This window comes from Chinchilla lanigera, unplaced genomic scaffold (assembly GCF_000276665.1).
Source record: "Chinchilla lanigera isolate Chin_1 unplaced genomic scaffold, ChiLan1.0 scaffold00020, whole genome shotgun sequence".
Classification (NCBI taxonomy): Eukaryota; Metazoa; Chordata; class Mammalia; order Rodentia; family Chinchillidae; genus Chinchilla; species Chinchilla lanigera.
This window is the reverse complement of record NW_004955421.1, coordinates 8,924,164-8,929,773: the sequence shown is the minus strand read 5'-3', so window position 1 is coordinate 8,929,773 and position 5,610 is coordinate 8,924,164. Positions and strand designations below refer to the sequence as shown.

The following is a 5,610-nucleotide window of genomic DNA, read 5'->3' as shown; positions in this document are numbered from 1 at the left end:
CTATATATCAATATATTGCTTAAACAATGCCTAGCACATGGGACACACCCAATAAATGTCAGACATCATTATTAGTTTGGGCATTATGTTAGTAATAATTATTGTCTCCCTAATTTGTTCCTAAGTTACACAAGATTCTTCAAGCAAGACTCTTCTATCAGTCAAGATTGAATGTATGCAAATCCTGAGTATCTCCCATTCTAAGATGGGAAAACAGGGACAAGGAGGTGAAAATGAGTTGCCCAAGCGCTCAGCGACTGCTCATAAAAATGGAGTGGGAAGCAGTTTAATGAGGCAGGGACGGATATTCCCAAAGACAAGGGCTTAGTTCACTCACAGACTAGAACTGGATTCCAGGCTGCAACCACTTAACTGTGTCATCTTGAGAAGTTACCTGATTTCTCGCAGCCCTCTGGGGAGCAGCTGTCAAATACAGGGAATAAATACATCTGGAGTTGGTAAAACTCAATAGCACCATGCATGAAAAGTGCATGTGGTCTGCGCACAATAAAATCAGTTTATTATCATTATTATTATTGTTATTAGGAGATCTTATGCGGTGGCTGGCAGTGAGTGGCTGGGTAGCTGTGATCTTTTTTGGCTCACCACTATTTCCCGGGTGGTTGGCAGCCAGGAAACATTTGTGGAATGAATACGCGTCATCTTAGGCAGAAAGGGCAGCAGGTTGACTGTCTCCGATGTAAGAAGCCTTTCCCCTTCTTCCAAAAGTCAAAGTCCAAGACACCTTGCAGCCTAGAAACCCAGACGCTGCTTGGCAGTGGTTTGAAATCCACTTCACCCTCGGTGCCCCTGTTAGAGATGCCGGGGGAGGGTGTCTCTTGTGGAGAGCACACATCCGAGTGAGCGGCTCTGTTAGAACCTCTTATTTTTCTGGCTTGCGGTTTATTTACTTAAACATTTACAGCTTCCAGAAGCAGAGGAGCTGCTAGAACCAGGGTCAAGATCGAGGTCACAGTTCGTATTTACTTTCTGTCTCCCAATCTCAGCGTTGGCAAATTAAAAGGTTTCTTCATTTGCGCACGAGAAAGGCGTGCGTTTCTTTACCTCCCACTGGGCGACGAAAGACACGCAGTCCGGGTGACCCAAGGGGCTTGCCCGTGTTTCCGCTCGCGTGGACCGTCGCTCTCAGACTTAAGTTTTTTCATGCAAGCGCTAGCCCAGGTAGAGCAGATTAAATAAAGACAATCTCGAGCCTTTAATCCTTTACCGCAAACACTGGAGTTTTTTGTGCCCGAGATTGCTGGAATTCTTGGCTCGGTACACAAGGAGCTGGGGTGGGTAACAGCTCCTAAAAACTTCCCAAAGCAGAAACCCGAGCTCCTCCCTCCTCCCTGGCTCCCAGTGACACCTAGATTCCAGGAAATGGGGGCAGCCGGAGGAGAACAGCTCCGAGGGTTTGGGGACGCCCCAGGGGGGTAGCTTTGGGTCACCCGTTCCAAGTCCAGCGGACAACCAGAACTGCAGACCAACAACGACCCACCGACCCGCAGCCTGCAGGACGCCCCTCCCCCGTCCCCGCGCGCGGCTATTTAGAGCCCAGCCCGGGAGCCCGGGGCATGCTGGGACTTGTAGTCCCACCCAGCTGCCCCAGGCGCCGGCACGGCCCGGAACTTGGACTACATTGCCCAGGGAGCGTCCCGGCCTATATAAGCTACCGACAGCCGCTTCAAAGTGCAGTAACCATGTGGATGTTCTGCTGAAGCGTTTCCACAAGCTCGCTGGGGTGGGAGGAGAGGAGGAGGTGGAGGAGGAGGTGGTGGAGGAGGAGGAGGTAGGGGGCGGAGAGAGAGAAAGCGCACGCCGGGAGGTGGTGTGGGTGTTCTCCGCTTCCATCCTAACGGAACGAGCTCACTCTTCGCGGACATGGGATTACCCAGCGGCTACTAACCCCTCTCCTCGTCCTGCTCCCCCAAACCGGAGTGGCTCCCCGGGCACTAAGGTAGAGGCTGGGGCTGGGCAGAGGGTGCAGGGAGCTCTGGTCCCCCGGCACTGAAGTTTTTGCCCTGCTTTTAGGGAGTTCTTGCTGAATATGCATGCACTTGGCATGTGTTTGGGGGTTCTTTTACTGAAGGCATTTTTTTGGGGGTGGTCTCATTTAAGGCTTAAAAATACCCACATGTCCTCGATTCCAGTGCTTGGCTTTGAGGGCTCCCAGTTTGAACTGGAATGGCATTTCCCCAAGTTGGAAAATGTTGGAGCAGCTGCTGGAAATAGTTTTTTTTTTTTTTTTTTTTTGAGGGGGCTTTGAGAGTGTGTTATATGTAGAGTCGGGTGAAGGAAACACTCTTTCTAAAAATGTAGCCCTCTCTTGCGCTGCAGTGGTTGGGAGAATAGTGCATGCGTGGGGGCCCCTGTGGGGAGGGTTTTAAAAAACGGAAGAAAGCCGGGGGAGCCGCTGTAAGGGAAGTATGGACTAGGCTCGCGCCCAGTGAGGATGCCTGTTTCGTATACTTGGCCTCCACGCAGGGAAGCAAGTGCTTTGGGATCTGCCAAACGCTTCCCTTAGTTCCAGCCTTCGGCACGTTCGAAGTTTGTGAGTGCCTGGTGTCACTTGTCAGTGCGCTGGAAATCAGCGCAGTTATCTGTAATCTTCGCTCAGCTGATCTCATCAACTTGCCAGCCAAGTTTGGGGAGGTTGGTGTCCCTCTAGAGAAGGAGGCTAAAAAGGGTAGAAACGATTTTGAAGCATTTCTGTTGGAGACCTTTCTGTGGTCTCATACTCAGGCAGTCTTTCTTTCCTTAATATTCAGGAGCTGAAAACAGAGGAGCGGGATTGGCATTCCTGGCTGGGCATACTCTGGCAACTGAGTGCCTGACCCCTGTCAGGTGAGTGTGGAAGCCTGAGTGCCGTTGTCAGTACTTAGTTTTGATCCTAAGCCTATTTCAAGCCCTTTCTAAGCAGTCATAGAAGTGGGGAGTAGGAAAGAAACTTGTGGGGTTCAGTTTTCAAAATTCGTCAGTGCCTTTAGTGAGAGATTTAGGGAGCAGAGGTCCAGCGGACAGCCTTTCCTTGAACTTTTGATGATGGCTCAGAATTGAAGCGGCTTGAAAGTTTAAGAGAGGGAGGGAGGAAAAGCCATTAAATGGAGCTAAAAGGGGCGGCCCATCGCTGGGCTGGGAAGTGTGCTGATGATTTAAATGCTGAAGGATGCAGTGCCTTTCATCTGCCAAGATAAGTAAGCAAAAATTAAATGCCTCTCTTTCAAAATAGCTACTTTCCCCCACTGTACTGTGAGCATGTCCTTAATCAGAGTAGGTTGAATTGCAAGAAATGAAAGTGGCTGCTGGTAACTTGAAAGAATGAGAACTTTAGAAAGGGAAGTTAGTTGTGAAGCGTACGATAGTAGCATCCAGGCCTTTACTGAAGCAATCTGAATGTCAAGGAATCAGATGTGTCTGTATTATTTTGGTGCCTGTCCTGGGATAGGAGCTGAGGGCAGCATTTATCTGTAAACACAACAGCTCCTATTTTTTCCCCAAAATGGTCAGACTGCACTTCAAGAGAGGGAGGTCTCAGCGGGTGCTTGTACATCTCCATTGCTGTAGTTTTGGCCACCAAAACTTTTTTCTTCTGAAATGTTCAGGATAAACAACAGGGCAACGGGGGTGGGGCAATGGTGGGCAGCTGGGTCTTAGTAATTTCTTTAACATTCTAAATATTTAGCTGTTCCCTGGGCTACAATCTTTGAGGTTTTCTAATTAGAAAATAAAAGCCAGATACTTCATTATAGCAGTATAGGGCTTTTGTTTCCTGTTGATAAGATCCTCAGGAGTACGATGGAGTGAGAAGCATTTGGGTGTGCAAGGTCTGGTTCTTTCCTGGAATTCCTTTATTGACTAATGGCTATGAGGCTCTGGGGCCTCCTAGGACCAAAGACTGGGTCCTGTTTCTCCCTTCAGAGTAAGGTAAGACAAGAAAAAACTGTTGTCTAGATGGTTGCTAAAAGTAGTAAGACTGACACATGATATCCTTGTAAACCAGGTGCAGAGCCATAGGTCACAGAAACTCCTTAGCCAGATACAGGTGAAGAAACTGAGGTGCAGGTAGTAAAATTACTCAGAAGCAAGGTATAGTCCCAGGTAGTAGAGCTGTACTTCGTCCCAACAAAGCACCCAAGTTGGATGTGAGGTAGGGTGGAGGGGTGAGAGGGAAGCCAGGAGAAGCAGAAAACTGACTTCTGGGGATGAGCTATTTCTTAAATATATCTTTGATGAAAGAACTATACTTTGCTGTAAGAAGGCTATGATGTAGTCACAGTCAGGCAGTGATATTTGAGATAGTGATGGTGGGCTGTTTGTTTTGGAAAGACGTGTTGAAAGCCTGAATCAGGAGTGTAAAAACAAAAGCACAAGGAACATTGTCCATGTTCATCATTAGGCCCATCTCATAACTGAAGTAAATCTTGATCACAGGGCATCTCAGCTGATTAGAAGGCCTGAATAATTGGGGAATTTAAAAAGCAGTGAGTTTGATTTGTGAAAGGTTGATAGTTTCTCGTAGACCTTCCAGTTTCCCATATGGCCAGTTGTGCAGAACATTTTTCTTTGTTTCTTTCTTTGAAGTGTGTTTATGTGAGCACGTGAGTGTGTGTGTTGAAAATACAATATGCTGTTTGACTAATTCAAATCAGAACAGGAAATCCTATCAAGATTTTCTTCTTATGAGGCAGGAACGTTCTTCGTGTTCTAAATGAATTACTCTGACCTCCACATTGATTGAGACCATGAAAATCTTCTGGGTTCCAGAATGATATTATCTGTTCAAACAAAGTATTTGGTTTTTAAAAAGAATTGGCATATTTTCTTGAAGAAGGAGGGATGGAGTGATTGCTTGGAAGAGAGTAGATTAATTCCACAAGAAAGATCTGTCGATGGTTTCTTCAAGGTATTTTCAGCTGAGGAAGACCAGGAAGAGAGAGACTTTGACTCTAACCCATTGGTGTAGTACCCATGGGTTCCCTGAGGGAAAAAAACTTAAATGCCTTTTTAGCTATTAATGATCTCATGGAGATCCTGATTCTTTTTAACAAGTAGCTCTTTAAAGGAAGAAACTAAATAAACCAACATACATGAAATATGAACAGTAGAAAAAGGAACTAAAATAAAAGTAGTCTTGGAGTTAGGTTTCTAGGTCCCATTGTCCTTGGATATATCTAATTAAGGAGTCTACACAAGGCCAGTGTCCCATCTTGTTTGCTATCGATCTTTTAAAATAAATGCATCACATGGGTAGGCTTTCCGTTAACTAAAGTATGTGCAATTTATTTAGTTCACTTTTGCTGTTTTAAATATTTGTGTGGCTTTTAATGCATGGGATGAGGCTTGAAGTTAGTGACACAAATGACATAACTTTTACAGTTCCTACTAATTGTTTTGGTATCTGTGTTCAGGCATGCTTGCTGATGAGGGTAAGCTGAATAAACTGTTGAAATAATCATCTGTTAAACTCTGAGTTTCCCTAAACTGGACATAGTTTAAGGCACTTGGTATGATAAATCTATTTAACAGACACTGATGCCTGTTAAAATTATGAGTCAAGTGTTTTATTGTTTATTCAGCAAATTTCTTTCCTTTTTTTTTTTTTTTTTT

General features: G+C 45.6%; 1 protein-coding gene across 7 annotated transcripts in view; it reads left to right on the top strand.

Annotated features, from left to right (window-relative positions):
* Positions 1-1,722: 1,722 nt before the first annotated feature.
* LOC102003352 (inositol 1,4,5-trisphosphate receptor type 1) overlaps positions 1,723-5,610 on the top strand; it is a gene marked incomplete in the record, with an annotated part of 324,788 nt that continues 320,900 nt past the window's right edge. For 6 of the 7 annotated variants that reach the window (XM_013513715.1, XM_013513713.1, XM_013513710.1 and 3 more), the window contains 2 exon segments: positions 1,723-1,960; positions 2,772-2,847. 7 annotated transcript variants of the gene reach the window in all.